Genomic DNA, 7,781 nt, shown 5'->3' with positions numbered 1-7,781 from the left:
GTTTACACATGACTGTCACTGAGTGCATCCTCATACGCATTCGTAAATCACTTTGGAGAAAAGCACATATTATTTTTCTGTATTATTAGTCAGTATTATTGCAGTGAAGACATCTTGTAAGAGTTACGACACTGTACTGATTACATGTCATCACCAGTTCCTCCCCAACCCTGCTAGAAACTACACTTCCTCCCCAACCCTGCTAGAAACTACACTTCCTCCCAACCCTGCTAGAAACTACAGATCATCACCACTTCCTCCCCAACCCTGCTAGAAACTACAGATCACCACCACTTCCTCCCCAACCCTGCTAGAAACTACAGATCACCACCAGCTCCTCCCCAACCCTTCTAGAAACTACACTTCCTCCCCAACCCTGCTAGAAACTACAGATCACTACCAGCTCCTCCCCAACCCTGCTAGAAACTACAGATCACCACCAGCTCCTCCCCAACCCTGCTAGAAACTACAGTTCACTACCAGTTCCTCCCCAACCCTGCTAGAAACTACAGATCACCACCACTTCCTCCCCAACCCTGCTAGAAACTACAGATCATCACCAGTTCCTCCCCAACCCTGCTAGAAACTACACTTCCTCCCCAACCCTGCTAGAAACTACACTTCCTCCCCAACCCTGCTAGAAACTACAGATCACCACCACTTCCTCCCCAACCCTGCTAGAAACTACAGATCATCACCACTTCCTCCCCAACCCTGCTAGAAACTACAGATCACCACCAGTTCCTCCCCAACCCTGCTAGAAACTACACTTCCTCCCCAACCCTGCTAGAAACTACAGATCACCACCACTTCCTCCCCAACCCTGCTAGAAACTACAGATCACCACCACTTCCTCCCCAACCCTGCTAGAAACTACAGATCACCACCACTTCCTCCCCAACCCTGCTAGAAACTACAGATCATCACCACTTCCTCCCCAACCCTGCTAGAAACTACAGATCATCACCACTTCCTCCCCACCCCTGCTAGAAACTACAGTTCACTACCAGTTCCTCCCCAACCCTGCTAGAAACTACAGATCACCACCACTTCCTCCCCAACCCTGCTAGAAACTACAGATCATCACCACTTCCTCCCCAACCCTGCTAGAAACTACAGTTCACTACCAGTTCCTCCCCAACCCTGCTAGAAACTACAGATCACCACCAGTTCCTCCCCAACCCTGCTAGAAACTACACTTCCTCCCAACCCTGCTATAAACTACACTTCCTCCCAACCCTGCTAGAAACTACACTTCCTCCCCAACCCTGCTAGAAACTACAGATCATCACCAGTTCCTCCCCAACCCTGCTAGAAACTACACTTCCTCCCCAACCCTGCTAGAAACTACACTTCCCCCAACCCTGCTAGAAACTACAGATCATCACCACTTCCTCCCCAACCCTGCTAGAAACTACAGATCATCACCAGTTCCTCCCCAACCCTGCTAGAAACTACACTTCCTCCCCAACCCTGCTAGAAACTACACTTCCTCCCCAACCCTGCTAGAAACTACAGATCACTACCAGCTCCTCCCCAACCCTGCTAGAAACTACAGATCACCACCAGTTCCTCCCCAACCCTGCTAGAAACTACACTTCCTCCCCAACCCTGCTAGAAACTACAGATCATCACCAGTTCCTCCCCAACCCTGCTAGAAACTACAGTTCAGTACCAGCTCCTCCCCAACCCTGCTAGAAACTACACTTCCTCCTCAACCCTGCTAGAAACTACACTTCCTCCCCAACCCTGCTAGAAACTACACTTCCTCCCCAACCCTGCTAGAAACTACAGATCATCACCAGGTCCTCCCCAACCCTGCTAGAAGCTACAGATCACCACCAGCTCTTCCCCAACCCTGCTAGAAACTACACTTCCTCCCCAACCCTGCTAGAAACTACAGATCACCACCAGCTCCTCCCCAACCCTGCTAGAAACTACAGATCACCACCAGTTCCTACCCAACCCTGCTAGAAACTACACTTCCTCCCCAACCCTGCTAGAAACTACAGATCACCACCACTTCCTCCCCAACCCTGCTAGAAACTACAGATCACCACCACTTCCTCCCCAACCCTGCTAGAAACTACAGATCATCACCACTTCCTCCCCAACCCTGCTAGAAACTACAGATCACCACCACTTCCTCCCCAACCCTGCTAGAAACTACAGATCACCACCACTTCCTCCCCAACCCTGCTAGAAACTACAGATCACCACCACTTCCTCCCCAACCCTGCTAGAAACTACAGATCATCACCACTTCCTCCCCAACCCTGCTAGAAACTACAGATCACCACCACTTCCTCCCCAACCCTGCTAGAAACTACAGATCATCACCACTTCCTCCCCAACCCTGCTAGAAACTACAGTTCACTACCAGTTCCTCCCCAACCCTGCTAGAAACTACAGATCACCACCAGTTCCTCCCCAACCCTGCTAGAAACTACACTTCCTCCCAACCCTGCTATAAACTACACTTCCTCCCAACCCTGCTAGAAACTACACTTCCTCCCCAACCCTGCTAGAAACTACAGATCATCACCAGTTCCTCCCCAACCCTGCTAGAAACTACACTTCCTCCCCAACCCTGCTAGAAACTACACTTCCTCCCCAACCCTGCTAGAAACTACAGATCATCACCACTTCCTCCCCAACCCTGCTAGAAACTACAGATCATCACCAGTTCCTCCCCAACCCTGCTAGAAACTACAGTTCAGTACCAGCTCCTCCCCAACCCTGCTAGAAACTACACTTCCTCCTCAACCCTGCTAGAAACTACACTTCCTCCCCAACCCTGCTAGAAACTACACTTCCTCCCCAACCCTGCTAGAAACTACAGATCATCACCAGGTCCTCCCCAACCCTGCTAGAAACTACAGATCACCACCAGTTCCTCCCCAACCCTGCTAGAAACTACACTTCCTCCCCAACCCTGCTAGAAACTACAGATCATCACCAGTTCCTCCCCAACCCTGCTAGAAACTACAGATCACCACCAGCTCCTCCCCAACCCTGCTAGAAACTACACTTCCTCCCCAACCCTGCTAGAAACTACAGATCACCACCACTTCCTCCCCAACCCTGCTAGAAACTACAGATCATCACCACTTCCTCCCCAACCCTGCTAGAAACTACAGATCACCACCACTTCCTCCCCAACCCTGCTAGAAACTACAGATCATCACCACTTCCTCCCCAACCCTGCTAGAAACTACAGATCATCACCACTTCCTCCCCAACCCTGCTAGAAACTACAGTTCACTACCAGTTCCTCCCCAACCCTGTTAGAAACTACAGATCACCACCACTTCCTCCCCAACCCTGCTAGAAACTACAGATCATCACCAACCCTGCTAGAAACTACAGATCATCACCACTTCCTCCCCAACCCTGCTAGAAACTACAGATCATCACCAGTTCCTCCCCAACCCTGCTAGAAACTACACTTCCTCCCCAACCCTGCTAGAAACTACAGATCATCACCACTTCCTCCCCAACCCTGCTAGAAACTACAGATCATCACCAGTTCCTCCCCAACCCTGCTAGAAACTACACTTCCTCCCCAACCCTGCTAGAAACTACACTTCCTCCCCAACCCTGCTAGAAACTACACTTCCTCCCCAACCCTGCTAGAAACTACAGATCATCACCAGTTCCTCCCCAACCCTGCTAGAAACAAACTACAGATCATCACCAGTTCCTCCCCAACCCTGCTAGAAACTACAGTTCAGTACCAGCTCCTCCCCAACCCTGCTAGAAACTACACTTCCTCCTCAACCCTGCTAGAAACTACACTTCCTCCCCAACCCTGCTAGAAACTACACTTCCTCCCCAACCCTGCTAGAAACTACAGATCACCACCAGTTCCTCCCCAACCCTGCTAGAAACTACAGATCACCACCAGTTCCTACCCAACCCTGCTAGAAACTACACTTCCTCCCCAACCCTGCTAGAAACTACAGATCACCACCAGCTCCTCCCCAACCCTGCTAGAAACTACAGATCACCACCAGTTCCTCCCCAACTCTGCTAGAAACTACACTTCCTCCCCAACCCTGCTAGAAACTACAGATCCTCACCAGTTCCTCCCCAACTCTGCTAGAAACTACAGATCACCACCAGTTCCTCCCCAACTCTGCTAGAAACTACACTTCCTCCCCAACCCTGCTAGAAACTACAGATCACCACCAGTTCCTCCCCAACCCTGCTAGAAACTACACTTCCTCCCCAACCCTGCTAGAAACTACACTTCCTCCCCAACCCTGCTAGAAACTACAGATCACCACCAGTTCCTCCCCAACCCTGCTAGAAACTACAGATCACCACCAGTTCCTACCCAACCCTGCTAGAAACTACACTTCCTCCCCAACCCTGCTAGAAACTACAGATCACCACCAGCTCCTCCCCAACCCTGCTAGAAACTACAGATCACCACCAGCTCTTCCCCAACCCTGCTAGAAACTACACTTCCTCCCCAACCCTGCTAGAAACTACAGATCCTCACCAGTTCCTCCCCAACCCTGCTAGAAACTACAGATCATCTTCAGTTCCTCCCCAACCCTGCTAGAAACTACAGATCACCACCAGTTCCTCCCCCGACCCTGCTAGAAACTACACTTCCTCCCCAACCCTGCTAGAAACTACAGAACACTACCAGCTCCTCCCCAACCCTGCTAGAAACTACACTTCCTCCCCAACCCTGCTAGAAACTACAGATCATCACCAGTTCCTCCCCAACCCTGCTAGAAACTACAGATCACCACCAGTTCCTACCCAACCCTGCTAGAAACTACACTTCCTCCCCAACCCTGCTAGAAACTACACTTCCTCCCCAACCCTGCTAGAAACTACAGATCACCACCAGCTCCTCCCCAACCCTGCTAGAAACTACAGATAACCACCACTTCCTCCCCAACCCTGCTAGAAACTACACTTCCTCCCCAACCCTGCTAGAAACTACAGTTCACTACCAGTTCCTCCCCAACCCTGCTAGAAACTACAGATCACCACCAGTTCCTCCCCAACCCTGCTAGAAACTACACTTCCTCCCAACCCTGCTATAAACTACACTTCCTCCCAACCCTGCTAGAAACTACACTTCCTCCCCAACCCTGCTAGAAACTACAGATCATCACCAGTTCCTCCCCAACCCTGCTAGAAACTACACTTCCTCCCCAACCCTGCTAGAAACTACACTTCCTCCCCAACCCTGCTAGAAACTACAGATCATCACCACTTCCTCCCCAACCCTGCTAGAAACTACAGATCATCACCAGTTCCTCCCCAACCCTGCTAGAAACTACAGTTCAGTACCAGCTCCTCCCCAACCCTGCTAGAAACTACACTTCCTCCTCAACCCTGCTAGAAACTACACTTCCTCCCCAACCCTGCTAGAAACTACACTTCCTCCCCAACCCTGCTAGAAACTACAGATCATCACCAGGTCCTCCCCAACCCTGCTAGAAACTACAGATCACCACCAGTTCCTCCCCAACCCTGCTAGAAACTACACTTCCTCCCCAACCCTGCTAGAAACTACAGATCATCACCAGTTCCTCCCCAACCCTGCTAGAAACTACAGATCACCACCAGCTCCTCCCCAACCCTGCTAGAAACTACACTTCCTCCCCAACCCTGCTAGAAACTACAGATCACCACCACTTCCTCCCCAACCCTGCTAGAAACTACAGATCATCACCACTTCCTCCCCAACCCTGCTAGAAACTACAGATCACCACCACTTCCTCCCCAACCCTGCTAGAAACTACAGATCATCACCACTTCCTCCCCAACCCTGCTAGAAACTACAGATCATCACCACTTCCTCCCCAACCCTGCTAGAAACTACAGTTCACTACCAGTTCCTCCCCAACCCTGTTAGAAACTACAGATCACCACCACTTCCTCCCCAACCCTGCTAGAAACTACAGATCATCACCAACCCTGCTAGAAACTACAGATCATCACCACTTCCTCCCCAACCCTGCTAGAAACTACAGATCATCACCAGTTCCTCCCCAACCCTGCTAGAAACTACACTTCCTCCCCAACCCTGCTAGAAACTACAGATCATCACCACTTCCTCCCCAACCCTGCTAGAAACTACAGATCATCACCAGTTCCTCCCCAACCCTGCTAGAAACTACACTTCCTCCCCAACCCTGCTAGAAACTACACTTCCTCCCCAACCCTGCTAGAAACTACACTTCCTCCCCAACCCTGCTAGAAACTACAGATCATCACCAGTTCCTCCCCAACCCTGCTAGAAACAAACTACAGATCATCACCAGTTCCTCCCCAACCCTGCTAGAAACTACAGTTCAGTACCAGCTCCTCCCCAACCCTGCTAGAAACTACACTTCCTCCTCAACCCTGCTAGAAACTACACTTCCTCCCCAACCCTGCTAGAAACTACACTTCCTCCCCAACCCTGCTAGAAACTACAGATCACCACCAGTTCCTCCCCAACCCTGCTAGAAACTACAGATCACCACCAGTTCCTACCCAACCCTGCTAGAAACTACACTTCCTCCCCAACCCTGCTAGAAACTACAGATCACCACCAGCTCCTCCCCAACCCTGCTAGAAACTACAGATCACCACCAGTTCCTCCCCAACTCTGCTAGAAACTACACTTCCTCCCCAACCCTGCTAGAAACTACAGATCCTCACCAGTTCCTCCCCAACTCTGCTAGAAACTACAGATCACCACCAGTTCCTCCCCAACTCTGCTAGAAACTACACTTCCTCCCCAACCCTGCTAGAAACTACAGATCACCACCAGTTCCTCCCCAACCCTGCTAGAAACTACACTTCCTCCCCAACCCTGCTAGAAACTACACTTCCTCCCCAACCCTGCTAGAAACTACAGATCACCACCAGTTCCTCCCCAACCCTGCTAGAAACTACAGATCACCACCAGTTCCTACCCAACCCTGCTAGAAACTACACTTCCTCCCCAACCCTGCTAGAAACTACAGATCACCACCAGCTCCTCCCCAACCCTGCTAGAAACTACAGATCACCACCAGCTCTTCCCCAACCCTGCTAGAAACTACACTTCCTCCCCAACCCTGCTAGAAACTACAGATCCTCACCAGTTCCTCCCCAACCCTGCTAGAAACTACAGATCATCTTCAGTTCCTCCCCAACCCTGCTAGAAACTACAGATCACCACCAGTTCCTCCCCGACCCTGCTAGAAACTACACTTCCTCCCCAACCCTGCTAGAAACTACAGAACACTACCAGCTCCTCCCCAACCCTGCTAGAAACTACACTTCCTCCCCAACCCTGCTAGAAACTACAGATCATCACCAGTTCCTCCCCAACCCTGCTAGAAACTACAGATCACCACCAGTTCCTACCCAACCCTGCTAGAAACTACACTTCCTCCCCAACCCTGCTAGAAACTACACTTCCTCCCCAACCCTGCTAGAAACTACAGATCACCACCAGCTCCTCCCCAACCCTGCTAGAAACTACAGATAACCACCACTTCCTCCCCAACCCTGCTAGAAACTACACTTCCTCCCCAACCCTGCTAGAAACTACACTTCCTCCCCAACCCTGCTAGAAACTACACTTCCTCCCCAACCCTGCTAGAAACTACAGATCATCACCAGTTCCTCCCCAACCCTGCTAGAAACTACAGTTCAGTACCAGCTCCTCCCCAACCCTGCTAGAAACTACACTTCCTCCTCAACCCTGCTAGAAACTACACTTCCTCCCCAACCCTGCTAGAAACTACACTTCCTCCCCAACCCTGCTAGAAACTACA

At 51.0% G+C, this 7,781-nt stretch overlaps 1 pseudogene; it reads right to left on the bottom strand.

Annotated features, from left to right (window-relative positions):
- The window catches only part of LOC124020830, a 173,298-nt pseudogene extending 173,258 nt beyond the window's left edge, over positions 1–40 (bottom strand).
- Positions 41–7,781: the final 7,741 nt, after the last annotated feature.

The sequence above is a fragment of the Oncorhynchus gorbuscha genome, unplaced genomic scaffold (genome assembly GCF_021184085.1).
Source record: "Oncorhynchus gorbuscha isolate QuinsamMale2020 ecotype Even-year unplaced genomic scaffold, OgorEven_v1.0 Un_scaffold_929, whole genome shotgun sequence".
In the NCBI taxonomy this organism is placed as follows: domain Eukaryota; kingdom Metazoa; phylum Chordata; class Actinopteri; order Salmoniformes; family Salmonidae; genus Oncorhynchus; species Oncorhynchus gorbuscha.
Note: the sequence above shows the minus strand (reverse complement) of the source record. Positions and strands in the feature narration are given on the sequence as shown.